Source organism: Monodelphis domestica, chromosome 6 (genome assembly GCF_027887165.1).
Source record: "Monodelphis domestica isolate mMonDom1 chromosome 6, mMonDom1.pri, whole genome shotgun sequence".
In the NCBI taxonomy this organism is placed as follows: domain Eukaryota; kingdom Metazoa; phylum Chordata; class Mammalia; order Didelphimorphia; family Didelphidae; genus Monodelphis; species Monodelphis domestica.
Genome location: NC_077232.1, coordinates 42,587,491 through 42,605,390, shown reverse-complemented (window position 1 = coordinate 42,605,390; position 17,900 = coordinate 42,587,491). Strand labels below are relative to the sequence as shown.

The following is a 17,900-nucleotide window of genomic DNA, read 5'->3' as shown; positions in this document are numbered from 1 at the left end:
CCAGTCTATGGGTAGATTAAGGGCTAATGATGGTGAACTCAAATAAAATTGGATCTCTCCAGATATTGACTTAGAAAACCACATATTAGCATTATCTATGTCCTGTGGTAGAATAGTTCCCAATTACATTTTAATCTGGATCTGGAGACACTGGGCAATGTTGCATATGTTTGTCTCTCTGCTTGACCTGTAATCATAATTTCTCCACCACTTTCCTATACCAGTAAAATCATAAGACCAGCATTTTCCCTATCCCTACACACAGCAAATAACAAATACAGTTGTTTAGCCCATTTTCATAAAGTGCATAAATTTCATTAATTTCTATTTTTTAACCTCTCATTTTCTGTCTTAAAATCAATACTTTGTATTGATACCAAGGCAGAAGAGTAGTAAAGGCTAGGAAATGGGGGGGTGAGGGGTGGGAAATAAGTGACTTGCCCAGGGTCACACAGCTGGGAAGTGTCTGAGGCCAGATTTGAACCCAGGAATTCCTATGTCTAGTAATAAAATAATTTCAAGAGAGGAAGACTGCTAAAGCATGAGCAAGTAAGGAAGTTCCTTGTATGAGAGTTAGTACTGTATCATACAGTTCATAAATTCTTGAGGCTAGATTTGAACTCAGGTCTTCCTGACTCCAAGCCTGGCACTCTATCTAGTGTGCCACTGAGCTGCTCTGGCTCAAGAATAGACCATGATCTTAATCTCATTTCTACTAGAGATGTGGGTAAGGAATATGAGTATGTATTTTAGCGAGGCATCAATGTACTATCTTAGGATATCTTTGTAGTCAAGGACCAAACAATCAACAAACATTTACTAGCCAGCTCCTAGGTCTCGGCACAGTGCTAGAAGTCAACAAATACCACAGTAAACTGCTAGTCCCATATTCAGGGAGCCCTGAGTTCAAATCCCACCTCAAATCCTTACCAGCAGTATAAGCCAGGGTCTTTTATGAAGATCAAATGAGATATTTGTAAAAAGTGCCAGACACAAAGTAAGTGCTCAGTAAATGTTTATTCTCTTCCTTCTTGATGCACAAGAGATACAGAGGAAGGCTATGGAACGAAGCAATAATAAAGTTCCCTAGCTTCAGAACTGGATAAATCATATTACTCAAAGCGTAGGGATTAATGGATTTATGGGAGTAGACCTGGCACCTAGGAAGGTCCCAAGATTCCCATTCTCCCAACTGCCAATAGAAAATATTCTTTTAGATCAATTAGCACATCCAGGTCAACAGCTTGATTGGATTTAATTTGCAGAAGACTCAGTTGCTTACAACTCATCCACCTGGCTGTGGAACATCTTTGCATTTTCAAGGATTAAAGCATCTTCATTAGAGTGCTGCCTTTATCTACAAAGCTAATACATACTAAGGCGTACAGAGTCAATTTTGGGAACACAAAATCCTTTTTTTGGCCCCTCTACTTATCTGTTGTCAAGGGGCTTCTGGGAGGGAAAGGGGAATGGGCACTTACCACTATAAAGGGGGAGGGACAGAGTGTGATGAATCAGAGTCTCGCAGGAAGCCAGTGCATTTGACAGTAGCATATAAATAGCCCTCGTAACAGGGGAGGGCTCCCACCCCCTGTTTTATTAATCATGAGGCTATACAAGTTTTAAATAATTTTGTCAAGTAAGTTCTTGTTTCTATTAAGGATGCAATTTAGAGCCCTAAACAATGACTTTATCAACTCTTCGACCAGATTCAGAAGCAACATCTTCAACCTCAAATCCACCAACAACCTTCCATCTTGAAAACATGCGGGCCAAGGGTTGGTTAATTTCCAATCGTTATGGAACCAAGCTGAGCTCATGTCTGCTCTTAAGAGGGATGGGTAGGATGATTAATAGAATGTAATACAAGTTAATTTTGGCTTTGTAAATGTTCCCATTGGAGCTCAAGTCCCATCTTCAACTCAAATGTCAGGGTTGAATGGGGGAAGGGACCCTAAGGATCTAATTCCCTCAACATGCTCAAGTTTCAATTAAGTGTTTCCCATCAGGGAGCCATCTTTAATTTAACTCCCAAGAAGGATTGGGTTCTAGTGCCTTTCCAACTGGAGGGCTCCCTTCTCCCTGTCATGCCAGACATTTCTCAAGTCCAAACTCATTCCAGTTAGGATGAGACAAGAGTTTTAATGACATTTGTTCCCGCAGTGGGGTATATTTTTGGACTGGGCTAGTGTATCTTTTCTCTGTGGCACAGGAGGGAGTGCTTGAATAGTTCATACAGCCAGAGAAGCATTAGTGGATTTTTTTTTAAAAGACTGTCTTAATTTGAAGGGCAAGGAATGAGAAGAGTATATGATCCAGTGGAGATCACGTACTAAATTATTTGGGAAAGTGGGAAGAGATGTCACGAGATTTCTCATGGCTAATCCTATTGCCCAAAATGTGGGCTCAGTTCTGGGGTATCGGGTTGGGGAAGGCAGGACGGCTTGAGGAAGCCTCCAGAAATGACACCTTATCAGTAGCCACAGTGCTCTTTCTTTTACTTCAGAGTTAATAATGTCTCCCCAGATAAGAAGCTTGTTTGGAGAGAAGAATGGCAGCCTTACAAACTTCACACACTTCCCTCTGTAGGACTTTGGTTACCTACTTCTCAAATGAACAGCTGTAACTAAGCATCTTTCTCCCACACAAAAAGTATTTAGTGAGAGACATATAATACATGAGATCTCATGGGGAGGGAAATGGAAAACCATCCCCCCCCAAATAAACACACACACGTACACACACACACATTCCTGCACCCCTTTTCCTTGGGGCTCTTTCCCCTTCTACTCAATTAAACATAGAAGCCCCAGAGCATCACCGCCAAGAGCCCAGAAATCATGGTTGTTTTGCTGATTGTGGCCCCCATTCCTGCATCATTGCACAGGTCTTCTTGGCAGCAGTGGTAAGTGGCCTTGGCAATGCCAAGAATTTCTCCAATCTTCTCCATATTGCAGTTAGCATATTTCCAACATAAATAACGATAATCTGTACCTTGAAAAAGAAACACACAGGAAACAAGAGTTACAAAAACAGGTAGCTAAATCATGTAGCCATTGCTTCCAGAGCTCACAGAAAGCACATGCATATGCTTGAAATATTTTAAATTTTAAATATTTATAAATACATATATATTTTAAAAATATATATTTATATACACAGTTATCCCTTCCATATCAAGGGATTTAGAGGAAGGGTAGCCCAATGATCTGGAAAACCTGTGTAAAATGTTTTAGTTCTCCCTTCATATCAGAAAAGAAAATCCCTGTTTAATTTCTTAATGCCAACCTGCATTATGGTAAAACCACAATGGGGAAAGTTGCAATGTGGAAGGGATACCTGCGTATATATTTGTTGTTTTATATATATAGGATCACAGATTTGGAGTCAGAAAGGATTTCTTTGAATCAACAAGTCCAAACCCACTTATTTTACAAATGAGAAAATAAAAAGTCCCAGAATGCTAAATATCTTGCCAAAGGTTATACAGAGAATAAGAAGCAAAATTGGGATTAAAACTCAGGTCCGCTGACTTCAAATCCAGTGTACTTTTCACTATATTGTAAAGTTTGGGGAGTGTTTTTTATCAGTTTGGGGGAGGGAGAGTGTCCTAGTATGAAAAATTCCTCCTCCAATTCAAATCAGTGACTCCTCAACTTAGAGAAGTTCTTTTGGATACTGAGAAATCAAAAACTTGTCTGTAGCTCACATGTGCCAGAGGAAGGATAGGGACCCAGTTTGTCTTGACTCCAAGGCTAGTTCCATAACCATCATGCTAAGTCTCAATCCATCCTTCTAGGCTACCCAGCTCCCAGCCCAACTCCATTCTTTTTTTAAAAACCCTCTTTTGGCTGCCTGAATCCACAGGATTGCCAGTAGGTAGTTTTTCCTGATCTCAAGACCAAATCTGCTTCCTATCCTTGACTCCTTGTTCTGCCTTCTGGAGCCAAGCAGAGCGAAACTCATCCCTCTTCTTCAGCACAATCCTTAAAATACTTGAAGGCTGGGATCATGCTGCCTGAACCTCACTCTTATCAGAAGTGGTTCAAAGGGAATAACATACACACTCGGTACAGAAATCTATCTTACCTAATAGGGAAGTAGAAGGGAAAGAAGGTAAGAGAAGGATGGGCATGGATAGGTTGATGGTCCTAGTAGAGATGGATATTTACAAAAATGCAAATTTCCCAAATGAACAGAAGAAGAAATAGAATACTTAAATAATCTATCCTGAAAAAAGAAATTAAACAAGCTAGTAATGATCTCCCTAAGAAAAAAAAATCTCCAGGACCAGATAGATTCATGAGTGAATTCTACCAAACATTGAAAGAACAATTAATTCCACTACTAAATAAACTATTTGGAAAAATAGGTAAGAAACTAATCCTACCAAATTCCTTTTATGGCACAAATATGGTTCTGCTACTTAAATTAGGAAGAGCAAAAACAGAGAAAGAAAACTATAGATCAATTTCCCTAATGAATATTGATGCAAAAAGTTTAAGTAAAATACTAGTGAAGAGATTACAGCAAAATTACATGAAGATCATATACTATGACCAGGTGGGATTAATACCAGAAATGCAAAGCTAATTCAATATTAGGAAAATTATCAATATAAATGACCACACCAAGAACAACAACAACAACAACAACAAAAAACAAACATCATATGATTATCTCAATAGATATAGAAAAAGCTTTTAACAAAATATATTTATTCCTATTTAAAATGCTAGGAAGTAAAGGAATAAATAGAGCTTTACTTAAGATGAGAAGTAGTGTTTAATATTGCCACCAAGCATTATCTGCAATAAGAATAAGCTAAAAGTGTTCCCAATAAGATCAGAAGTAAAGCAAGGATATTCATTACCACCACTATTATTCAATACTGTGTTAGAAATGCTAGCTATAACTTTAAGACAAAGAAAAGAAACTGAAGGAATTAGAATAGACAATAAGGAAATAAAACTATCATTCTTTGCAGATGATATGATGATATACTTAGAAAATCCTAGAGAATCAACTAAAGAACTAGTTGAACAATGCAAAACTTTAACGAAGTTGAAGGATACACATACATCATCAATACTAACAAAGTCTAGCAATAAGCATCAGAAAGAGAAATTCCATTCAAAATAACTGTAGACAATATAAAATACTTGGGAGTCCACCTGCCGAGACAAACCCAGGAAGTACAAGAACACAATTACAAAATACTTTTCACACAAATAATGACAGATCCAAACAATTAGAGAAATACTCATGGCTTGTGAGTAGACCCAGCCAATATAATGAAAAATACAATTCTACCTAAATTTACTTATTCAATGACATACCAACTAAACTACCAAAGAATTATTTTATAGTAAGAAAATAAGAATGAAATTCATCCAGAAGAAAAAAAGGTCAAGAATATCAAGAAAAACAATGGGAAAAATGTGAAGGAAGTAGCTTGGCAATGCCAGATCTCAAACTGTATTCCAAAGGAATAATCATGAAAAGAATCTGGTATTTGCTATGAAATAGAGCAGCAGATCAGTAGAATAGAATCAGCTCACAATAAATAGTAGAAAATAATCTACTGTTTGAGAGATCCAAATATCCCAGCTTTTAAAACAAGGACTCACTATCTGATAAAAAAAAAAACCACCAAAAAACTAGGAAAACTAGAAAAGCAAGTTGGCAGAAACTAGGTAAAGACATCGTACATGAATACCAGGATTTAATTTTAAAGGGTGATATCATAAACAAATTAGGGGAACATGAAAAACTGTATCTGTCAAATCTATGGATAAGGGACAATTTCTTATTAAAAAGAGATAGAGTGAATAATTTTGATTACATTAAATTAAGAAGTTTTGCATAAGCAAAACCAATGCAGCCAAGATAGAAGAAAGTGGGAACCTGGGGGAAAATTTTTTTACAACAAATAATATAGGCCTCATTTCTCAAACATATAGTCATATTTCTAAAAATATGAGTCACTTCCGAATTGATAAAAGGTCAAAGGATATAACCAGGAAACTTTCAAAGGAAGAAATAAAAGCTATGTATAGTCATCTAAAAAAATGCTCTAAATCACAATAGATTAGAGAAATGCAAATAAAAACTCTGAGGTACTACCTCATATCTAACTGATTAACATGGTAGGAAAAGGAAAATGTTAAATATTGGTGATGTGGAAAAGTAGGAACTCTAATGTACTTCTGGAGTTGTGGACTAATTCAACCACTCAGGAAAACTAGAATACAGTTTGTGCACCCTTGACATAGCAAAGCTAGGTCTGTGTCCCAAAGAGATGAAAAACAAAAGGGAAAAGGGCCAATTCATATGAAAATATTTATAGCACCTCTTTTTGTTGTGGCAAAAAAATTGGAATGTAAAGGGATACCCCTTAGTTGTAGAATGACTAAAAAAAAAATTGTGGCATATGATTAAGATGGATGTGCTAATCTGAGGAGAGACTCTAAACGAACACTCTAATGCAAATACCAACAATATGGAAATGGGTTCAAATCAAGAACACATGTGATACCCAGTGGAATCACACATCGGCTATGGGGGGGGGGGGAGGAAAAGAAAATGATCTTTGTCTCCAATTAATAATGTTTGGAAATGACCAAATTAAAAAAATCAAATTAAAAAATGCAAAAAAAAAAAAGATGGATGTCCTGTAAGAAATGATGAGCAGGAAGTTTTCAGAAAAAATAAGACTTATATGATCTGATGCAGAATGAGGTGAGCAGAACGAGAAAAACATTGTACATAGTGGCAGTTATTTTGTACAATGATCATCTTATGAGGGACTTGTCTACTCTGATCAATTCAATGAGCTAAGAGAACTCCAAAAATTTAGGATTAAGAATTCTATCCATGGAAGCAGCCAGGTGGTTCAGTGGATTGAGAGCCAGACCTAGAGATGGGGCTCAAATCTGGCCTCAGACACTTCCCAGTTGTGTGACCCTGGACAAGTCACTTAGTGTCCATTGCCTAGTCCTTATCGCTCTTCTGCTTTGGAATCAATACATAATATTCGTTCTAAAATAGAAGGTAAGAGTTTAAAAAAGGGGGGGATCTTGAATTCTTACATGGGAACCTAGAAAAAAATGGGCACCACTATGCTTCCAGCATTGGACAGGACAAAGGTGCCCAGGTCTGCACCTTCAGCAAGTGTAACCTTATAAATGATTCCCTGCCCAGATTGTAGAAAGTTGGCGAGCTACCTTAGATCTTTAACTCAGTTTCCCAAGTTGATCTTCCAATTAGAAAAGCAATAGGAATCTGGCCAACACAGACCCAGATGCCTTATAATTATCAGTGATTAAATGACTAATTCTTATACCAGTTATTGAATTATTTAGTTATTAAAGTTATCAATTATTAAGTTGGTTCTCTGGTCCCAAGAAGATGCTAGAATACTTGGGGCAGCCCCACAAGTTTGCAAGCTCTGTCCTGATTCCCCTAAGTGAGCTGCCATGGGGGTACCAATCCCTGGAAATCACTGATCTCAGTAAGGGGCAATTCTCGCCTCCACTTCTGACCAAGAACGGGATGCTTAAAGCCAGGGATAAGGAGAAGACCAGGGAAAGAAGCAGGGAGGTCATTACCAGTCATAACCCGAAGGCAAGCGTCATCTTCAGTTCTACAGGTGATATTCTTGGTACAGTGTTGTGTTGGAACATTACAATCGTAGCATCTCAGAGCATCACCTGTAACATAAAAGAAAAACTGATATCAAGGACCTTAAGTCTAACTGCTGGCAAGAATTTGGGATCAGAGGATCACAGATTTAGAGCTGGAAAGGGATCTCAGAGACTAAATTCCTTCATTTTATAGACTGGAAAACAGAGGTTAAATAAGGTGCCAAAGTGAGAGGTAGGATCTGAATCCTGATCTTTTTGTCCTGGCAGAGGGTCTTATCCTCGATACTGAATCCAATCCTGTCTCTTTCTATGAACCTGACCCAAATCCCATTTGTGTCCTGCAGAGGCTTTAAGCCGGCCAATATAGGAGCATCTTTGTCCAGATTGTCCAGACCTCATGCTTGGCATGCTCTCATCATGGTTTCTTAAGATTCTGGGCTGCCCTCAAGGCAGGGCTTGGGCGCTGCCTCCTGCATGAACCCTTTCCTGCCCCAATAGGTTGTCCGTTTGCTTTCCTTCCTGATATCACTTGGTATCACTTTGTATTTATCTGTGTCCGTGCTGTGTCTCCCCAGCAGAACATAAACTCCCTGAAGGCAGGGACTGTCTTTTCTTTTTACTTGTATCTGCAGTGTCTTATCCCAGGAGTTCAATAAATATGGAAACGAACAGGATTAGATGTTGAAGTCTTAATGATAAATACGTTTGAGGGGCATTCAGGTGGCCCAGTGGATTGAGAGCCAGACCTAGAGATGGGAGATCCTGGGTTCAAATCTGACCTCAGACACTTCCCAGTCGTGGGTCTAGAATATTGGTTCTAGAATGGAAGGTAAGGGTTAAAAAAAAAAGTATTTTGAATTCTTACATGGGAACCTAGAAAAAATGGGCAGTAAGGTGCCCAGGTCTGCACCTTCAGCAAGTGTAGCATTATAAATGACCCTAGCTGGCTGTGTGACCCTAAGCAAGTCACTTAACCCCCATGACCTAGCCCTCACTGATCTTCTGCCTTGGAACTGATACAAAATATTGCTCAAAGAGTGCCAGGCATTGGAGTGAAGAAGACTCATCTTCTGAGTTCAAATCTGACCTCAGACACTTACTAGCTGTGTGACCCTGGGCAAGTCACTTCACCCTCTTTGCCTAGCCCTTCTCACTCTTCTGCCTTGGAGCCAGTACATAGTATTGGATTCTAAGACTGGAGGTAAAGGGTTAACCAAAAAAATAAAATGGAGATCATAAAAGCATTCATCTCCAAAGGAGAACCTGAGACATAGGTAGGCACTTTATAAAAATTAGCTATTAGAATGATCATTGCTGTTATCTTATTCCTGCTTCTATTTGCTTCACTTTGGATCAGTCTATAAATCTTCCCATGATTCTCTGTACTCATGCTCGTTCTTCCTTACAGCCGATTTCTAGATGATTCATGACTCCCTTTTGGCCACTGATGTGTGGAACGTTCTTTTTTTGCCCAATGGCATGGAAAATGATGGATTGTCAGAATGTAGAGAGCCACCTCTCATCCAAAAGAGTCTTCCCACAAATCGTGCTTTATGTAATACATGTACTTTGCTGAAAAGCTACATGTAGTTTTAGACTCATTTTAAATGCTCTAAAGTTCAGGAAATAAGTCCATCAATCATGCTTTTAGAATGGGAAAAGATCCTTTCCTAATGTATCTCCTTGCTATTGGAGAGCTCTGCTATTTTTTTTCAAGAGAGATGCAGATGAAATCACTGGTCCCCTTTCCTGTTCCACCCCCCCAACCACAGAAGAAAATTAAAAGTTTCCTCCTGGTGAAGTTAAAAAAAAAAAGAGTCTTTCCAATTACCGAAAGGGTACAGAGAGGGCAGTACTTCTCAGGGAACCAAGATCAAGTTTCTGGCCCTGGGGATGCCAACTCTCACCACCATAATGCTGGAATACCAACACTACTCCTTTTGAGCCGTGTGACTTTGTGTGAGTCACTTCCCAAGACCTTCTATATTGGTTTCCTACTCTGAAAAAGTAATGCAGCTGGTCTCTAAGTTTCCTTTATGATTCTATGACTCCCCATGGAAAAATCAGACTTTGGAAAGATGTTTTGTTTCATATGACTCATAAGGACCCTCCCTGAGAATCATTCTGAAACAGAGAAATCATTTTAATACACTGGTAACGTTGATAAAAAAAAACAATTTCCATTCAATGACAAGTTCAGATAGTGAAGATTCTTGAGGTTGAGAAAAGAAAGTAGACGGCCTCCTTTAATGTTTTTAAACCTTCCCTTCTGTCTTAGAATCAATACTATAAACTGATTCCAAGACAGAAAAGCAATAAGGGCTAGGCAATGGGGGTTACGTGACTTGGAAGTATCTGAAGCTACATTAGAACTCTGGACCTTCCATTTCTGGGCTTGGCTATCAATCCACTGAGCCACTTACCTGCCCCCTCCAAAGGGCCTTCTTTGAGAGGTTAGCCCCAAAAAGGAGGAAAGACTTCCTAGCTGTGTGACCCTGGGCAAGTTACTTTAATCCCTATCTTACTGCTCTTCTGCCTTGGAACCAATATATAGTGTTAATCTAAGACTGAAGGTAGGAGTTTTTGAGGTGGTTTTAAGGCGGAGAATAAGACCTAGCAGGGATGGAGGGATTAATCAAGTGAGCACCTTTTTTTTTTTTGAGGATGGGGGTGATAAAGGCATATTTGGAAGTAGCTGGGAAGTAGTCAGTAGCCAAGGGATGACTGAAGACGAGAGGAGACGGTCTACTAGAGAACAGAGGATGGAATGGGACTGCTTGTGCGTGGAGGAAGAGCAGCCTTGGCAAGGAGAAGACCTCCTTCTCATCTCATGATGGAAAACATTATGGGTTGGAATCAAGAGTGGCAGAAGGCAGTTGGGCAATGTTAGATAAGGAGAAAGATGAAAGAGGAACCTTGTGATGAGTCATTTCTGGTCTTTTCTATAAAATAAGGGCAAGGTTCTCCGCTGAGAGGGTCAGGAGGACATGGAGATTTTGGGAAGGATGAAAAGATTTAGAAGGGCAACTGGGAAAAGTGGGAGAGGGAGTTAATTAGGGAGGAAAAGGACTGCCAGCAGCAGGGAGGTCCCCTTGGCGGTTATATAACATCAGCTTGTTGGTGGACCCAGTCAGCAGCTTGTCCTACTCTTTCTGGAATTTTTCCAACTCTGGCAAGCAGCACGAGCATGTGAGTGAAAGCAGTGGATGGTGGGAGTGATCTGAGGCTGAGCTGAGTATAATTTTCCAGGGGGGAAATGGACTTTTAATGGCACAGCATTTCTGATGAAAAGAACAGAGCTGAGCAGGCACTTGGAAATACAAACACAAGAGTTGAGAGAAATGGAGAAAGGTCAGGTTATTTGCACAGTTGGGGAAGTACATTCAACAGGGAAACAAAGAGTTTATCCCCACATTCTCTCTCTTAGTTAATGGGGGTAGAGGCTCTAAGGATAGCATCACAATAATAAAGAAAAGGAAAGCCAATGGAACTTAAAAAAAAAAACCCGTACCTTCCATCTAGAATCAGTAGTGTGTAACCTGTCTTCTTAATTCTCTTGATGGATGGATGCACACCCATATAATATATATTATATGTACACAGACATATAATGTTTAATATGTCCACCACGTAACATAGGCATAATATACTATAGAATCTGTATACATTATACATACTATATAATATGTATACATTATATCTATAATCTATACTCACTAGGTATACTAAAATATAGATACCTATTGTATATCTATATAATATACATCATATATGCTATATAATATATACACATTAGATATACTAAAATATATATTATATATACTATATATACATTATACACACCATATAATACGTACATATTATGTACTATATAATCTATACACATTAGATATACTAAAATATATGTACTATAGAATATCTACATTATGCACTATATAATTTATTATATACAGTATAATCTATAGATTATATATACTATACAATCTATATACATTAGATATACTAGAATATATTATATATACTATATAATATCTACATTATGCACACTATGTAACATGTACACATTATGCACTATATAATTTATATTATATATGCTATAATCTATATACATTAGATATATTATAATATATTATATATACTATATATCTAAATTATGTATACTATGTAACATGTACACATCATGCACTATATAATTTTCTATATTATATACACTATAATCTATATAGATTATATGTATTATATAATCTATACAGATTAGATATACTAAAATATATATTGCATATACCATATAATATATACATTATAGACACTATATAATTTATATACATTACATAGTATATATACACATAATCGACCCACATGATATATACTATATATGCTACAGTATACAAAAACAAATTATATAGCACACATATATAATCTAGACACATAATATATACTATATAATAGGCATACATTATATATTATATACATATATGTGCATTAGGTATACACACATAATATATACTTTATATACACTGTATAATATAATAGAGATACATTCATATATTATAAGGACCGAGTTGTGATCCTTATATATTATACTGTTAGATTTAAAATGGTTGAGGTCTTAAACTGTAGTGATTAAAATGTGGAAGATATAAATTGTGATAGATATAAGAGAGGGTGAGTAAATTTGACCGCAGAAAATGTTTCACTACAGTGTCTTGGTTTTTAAATCAAATATAAGGTGGTCGCCAAGGAAATATTCCCAATTATTCAAATACCCAAGTCAACTGGGTTTTATAGAGATTTTAATGAATACAAATGTGGAATTAAAGAAAAGAGAAAGAGAGAAAAAGGAAATAAGTATGAAGGGCCTTAAGCCAACATGGCCTAGACCTGAGTCTTAAGAGAGAGAGATCAGTCAGTCAGTCTTTTAACACTCACCACAAGGTCTGCCTAAGCAAGGATTCTAGTGACACCAGGCCAGCATCATCTCAGCTGCTTTCACCAGCTCCCTCCTCCATCTGAATGTTTCAGAATCAGTCCTTCCTCAATCTGAATGTTTCAGAATGACTTCCTCAATCTGAATGTTTCAGAATGATCCTCCTCAATCTGAATGTTTCAGAATGATCCTCCTCAATCTGAATGTTTCAGAATGATCCTCCTCAATCTGAATGTTTCAGAATGATCTCCAGCTCTTCTCTGAGCTCTTATTTTTAAGGGCAAAATCTCCTATGTCACCTCCCCTAAGTTCTTCCATCTACCAATCACTGTAGATGTTTTCCAAAAGACAGCCCATTTTGAATTCACAGCTGAGTAGATTAATCTCTTTAGTAAGTCAGAAAAAAATGCTGTGTAGACTAATTTCATTAAGAGAAAACCTCTGAGTAAGTTTTCACCTTTTAGGTCTAAGTAGTTTACAAGTTGCCCCACCTTTATAGGCACCTAGCATCCCATTGTATCAATTCATGACTCAAAGAACTCCTTTCCTTTGTAAGTATGGTTTTCAAGTACTTTCATTGTTTAGCAAGGAATTTTCTCCCCTAAAGCAGTCTTAAGTAGGGGTGGAGTAGGGATACTCCCATAGCAAGGAGTTTTCACATTCAAGTAGAGTTCTCACTATCTGGTAGGGAATTATTTCAAGTAGGGAATTGGAGGATTCCTTAATGTGGAGTAAAATTTTTAACATTCATAAGTCTGTGAAATTTTAAGGTTTACAATACCTATGGGTAATAACCTGCAAAGAAGAAAGGAGACTGAAGGAAATAGGTGAGTAATAAAGACTCAGAGACAAAATGTTAAAACACATGGGGAGAGGCGCGACCTCCGTTATATTTCCCATGGACAAGTAATTAATGGAAAATATGAGGAACAAGAAAACAGGTGGGGAGTCAGAACTCCTGAATGCCTCCTATGGACAAGAGTGTCAGAGGATTAATAGGAAGCATTGGGGGCGACAGCGTCATGAGGAAAGAGAGGTCAGGGGGAAAAAGATAGGACAGAGCAATCAGAAGATCCAGGGATGTAAGAGAGAGATTCACGCTTGTTCCCCAATATTTATTGGAGGTTTTAGGAATGTGGATTGGGAGGGGATCAATGAATACGTAACATGGCATAGGTTTTAACATTGGCTGAATTGACAATGACGAGGTCAAAGAGGTGGAGATTAACCTGACATGTGCCCCATAAAGGAATGTGGTCTGCCAAGGTGTGAGCCTGTGACCGCTCAGGAATTCTCTTGCCCTTTGGACTGTAACTTCTTTACAATGATCATTAACTGATTTGACCATGTGTCTGGTAAATGAATACATAGGATACAATATCAATACATCAACCATACTTCCCAGATGCTAACATGCCTGGTATGCTACATATATAAATATAATTTCAGTCACGTCCAACTCTTTGTAACCCCATTTGGGATTTTCTTGGCAGAGATACTAGAATGGTTTGCTATTTCCTTCTCCAAGTCATTTTGCAGATAAGGAAACTGAGGCAAACAGCATAAAGTAACTTGCCCAAGGGTCACACAGCTAATAAGTGTTTGAAACCACATTTGAACTCAGGTCTTTTTGACTCTAGATAGGATGCTCTATTATTTATATATATATATATACACATATACATATACATATATATATATACACACATATATACATAACTAGCTGCCCTATAATAAATATAATATATATTTATTATATAATATATTTATTTATTTCAAAGATGCCCCCTCGATTAGAGATTCTCAAGCTGACGGGGACTTTGGACCTCCTCTGGTCCAGCCCACTCATTGTCCATACGAGAAAAACCAAGTACCAAAGAGAAGGCAATGATTTCAGCCATCCTTCAGACTCAGACTAACTACAGATCCATGGCTCTCTTCTCCTCCTCACTCTGTCCTCTTAGAGAGCAGCCCAGACTTCCACTCCAGCTTCACTGGCGCTGTAAGGGAGGCTGAGCTACTCTAATACAGGAGGGGCCATGAATAGGGGACAAAAGAAGGGGTGTTACCCAGGACAGGGACAGAGCAGAAAGGGAACTGTAACACAGGCTGGAGGGGTAACCAAGGACAGGGCTGGCACTGTAACTAAAGACGGTGCCATGCAAGTTCTTTGCTCATTCACTGGTTGGAGAATCAGGGCTGACTTACCTGGGCTACAGAACATCACCAGGACCAAGAACCCAAGGAGAATGCAGGTCCTTCTGTACCCCATCATGTCAATCTGTTCCAGAACCTGAAGAGGGAAATATATGCATTGTAGAATGACTTCCCAGTGGTTTAAATATGCATTTGATATCTAGGATACTAATAGCATTTTAGATTAGAAAATAGAAATTACAAGGAAGGAGGCAAGGTACTGGCTCTTTCTAAACATCTCTTGTGCCCTCTGGCCCCTTCTTCTATATCACAGGATTACAAATCTAGAGATAGAAGAGATCTCAGAATCCACCTAGTCCGACCCCCTCATTTTTACACATGAGGAAACTGAGTCCCAAGGAAGTTACATGACTTGTCTAAGGTCACCCAGGTAAGGAGCAGGTGAGACTTGAACCCAGGTCTTCTGACTCTAGAGCCAGTGTTCTTTCCATAAACAATCTTGCTTTCAGCAGCATGACAAAAATAATAATGCCACTGACATTGCTAGAGTGCTTTAGGATTTGCAGAGTATTTTATCCATATAATTTCACTCAAGCCTTACAACACTGGGAATTGTTACAATTATCACCTAAATGATTTTACAGATGAGGAAACCAAGGCACGGAGATATAATGTGACTTGCCCAGCATCACAAATCTCAGCCATGTATTGGGCCAAACCTAACTCAGACCCAACTCCAGTAATTCAGCTAAGGGTTAAAGTGTAATTAGATACTTCTGCATCATAAAAGATGCAATAAAAATCAGCTTTATTTGTGATAGTATTAAAAGGAATACCATCCATAATTATATTCAGATAGAATATTACTCCTCCCTTCTCTCTTTGAGTTCACTAGGGCAATTAGCAACAATCAACCAGGAAGTCTTCCCAGTAGAGCACCAGGAATTCCAGTCAACATCAGGAGCCACAATCCCCAGTAGGCTGACCCTTTTATGTCTGGGCACAAGGAAGCCAAATCAAGCTAAATGCAGGTCTTGATCTGAGAGTCAACCAAATTCATGAACAACTCCCAGCCTCCTTAAAGGGAAACCAGCTCAGTTTACCAAAAACAGGAACCGTTCCCACCACAGACCCCCTGACTGCGTACTTCAGTCTTTTCTCGTCCCAGTTCCCTCTTGACTTGGAGACAAGTAGCCAAGCCAGAAGAGGTACAAACCCAAGTCATTCAGTTCTGACCACATCTTAACAGAGGAGAAAGCTAAACCTCAGGCTAAACAAATTGCCCAAAGAAACAGAGTTAATAGCAGCAGATCCAGAGGAACTCAGGTACTCTGAATTTAATTACAGAGCTTTTAATCACTTGCAATTAGTCTTATGACTTCCTTTATAATAATCCGATAAGTTGTTACTATGTGATATACAGTAAGAGATAGACCCAGTTGAATAACTGTTCATGAAGATATAATAATCATAGCTTTAGAAACAGTTATCTATAATGTGATATTTAATAGTAGAGATCCTCTGTATTTTATATATATGAAAATATATTCTTACTATCACTTATGACTACTAATCTTATCCCTAATTAGTAATCAGTCATTTTCAGTTGTGTCTGACTCTTCATGACCCTATTTGGGATTTTTTTGGCAAAGTTTCTTTTAGTGGTTTTGTCATTTCCTTCTCTGGTTCATTTGACAGATTAGGAAACTGAGGCAAATAGGGTTAAATAACTTGCCCAGGGTGACACAGTTAGTCAATGGGTGAGGCTAGATTTGAGCTCAGATTTGAATCTTCCTGATTCTAAGTCCAGTGCTCTGCCTACTAGGATACCTTTATGCCCCTGCTTAGTAACATCTCTTTCTAAAAGATAATGAAGTCTGACTAATTGAGACCAGCCAGTATTCATGGTGGGAAGTACACAGGTAGGGGCTTGTGAACTTTGGGCACTAGAAGCCCTCTTCCCATTTCCTCAGGGATACCCCCTAGACTCTGGTGAGATCAGCAACTAAGCTTTGGCCATTGGATCTACCAGTGTGAGTTGAGACAGGACCTCTTGAACATGGGTTAAAGAATAAGCTGTGTGGCTAAGTGGATAGAGAGCCAGGTCTGGAGACAGAAAGTTCTAGATTCAAATCTGGTCTCAGATTCTTCCTAGCTATGTGACCCTGAGCAAGTCATTTAACCCCGATTGCCTATCCCTTACTGCTCTCCCCTCTTGGAATGGACACTTAATATCAATTCTAAGAGGTAAGAGTTTTAAAAAAATGAATAAAAAATATTTATTAAGTGTCTATTATGTGTCAAGCAATGATGATACAAATGCAGAAGACCAGCCAGTGGCTTAAAGAGTTTACAAATAAAAAATCAAGCCATTCTCCAATTGATAAATGGGCAAGGGACATGGATAGGCAGTTCTCAGATAAAGAAATCAAAACTATTAACAAGCACATGAAGAAGTGTTCTACATCTCTTATAATCAGAGAGATGCAAATCAAAACAACTCTGAGGTATCACCTCACACCTAGCAGATTGGCTAACATGACAGCAAAGGAAAGTAGTGAATGCTGGAGGGGATGTGGCAAAGTAGGGACATTAATTCATTGCTGGTGGAGCTGTGAACTGATCCAACCATTCTGGAGGGCAATTTGGAACTATGCCCAAAGGGCGACAAAAGAATATCTACCCTTTGACCCAGCCATAGCACTGCCGGGTCTGTACCCCAAAGAGATAATGGAGAAAAAAGACTTGTACAAGAATATTCATAGCTGCGCTCTTTGTGGTGGCCCCAAACTGGAAAACGAGGGGATGCCCATCAATTGGGGAATGGCTGAACAAACTGTGGTATATGTTGGTGATGGAGTACTATTGTGCTCAAAGGAATAATAAAGTGGAGAAGTTCCATGGAGACTGGAACAACCTCCAGGAAGTGATGCAGAGCGAGAGGAGCAGAACCAGGAGAACATTGTACACAGAGACTAATACACTGTGGTATAATCGAACGTAATGGACTTCTCCATTAGGGGCGGTGTAATGTCCCTGAACAATCTGCAGGGATCCAGGAGAAAAAAACACCATTCATAAGCAAAGGATAAACTATGGGAGTGGAAACACCGAGAAAAAGCAACTGCCTGAATACAGAGGTTGAGGGGACATGACAGAGGACAGACTCT

At 38.5% G+C, this 17,900-nt stretch overlaps 1 protein-coding gene across 4 annotated transcripts in view; it reads right to left on the bottom strand.

The window, feature by feature from the left end:
• Positions 1–998: 998 nt before the first annotated feature.
• Positions 999–17,900, bottom strand: part of FBXO3 (F-box protein 3) — a 47,921-nt gene continuing 31,019 nt past the window's right edge. For all 4 annotated transcript variants that reach the window (XM_007497252.3, XM_007497250.3, XM_056801967.1 and 1 more), the window contains 3 exons: positions 14,782–14,866; positions 7,611–7,712; positions 999–2,994 (listed from right to left, as the gene is read on the bottom strand). The gene's annotated coding sequence lies outside the window, so the exon portion shown is untranslated. The remainder of the gene's footprint in view (positions 2,995–7,610; positions 7,713–14,781; positions 14,867–17,900) is intronic.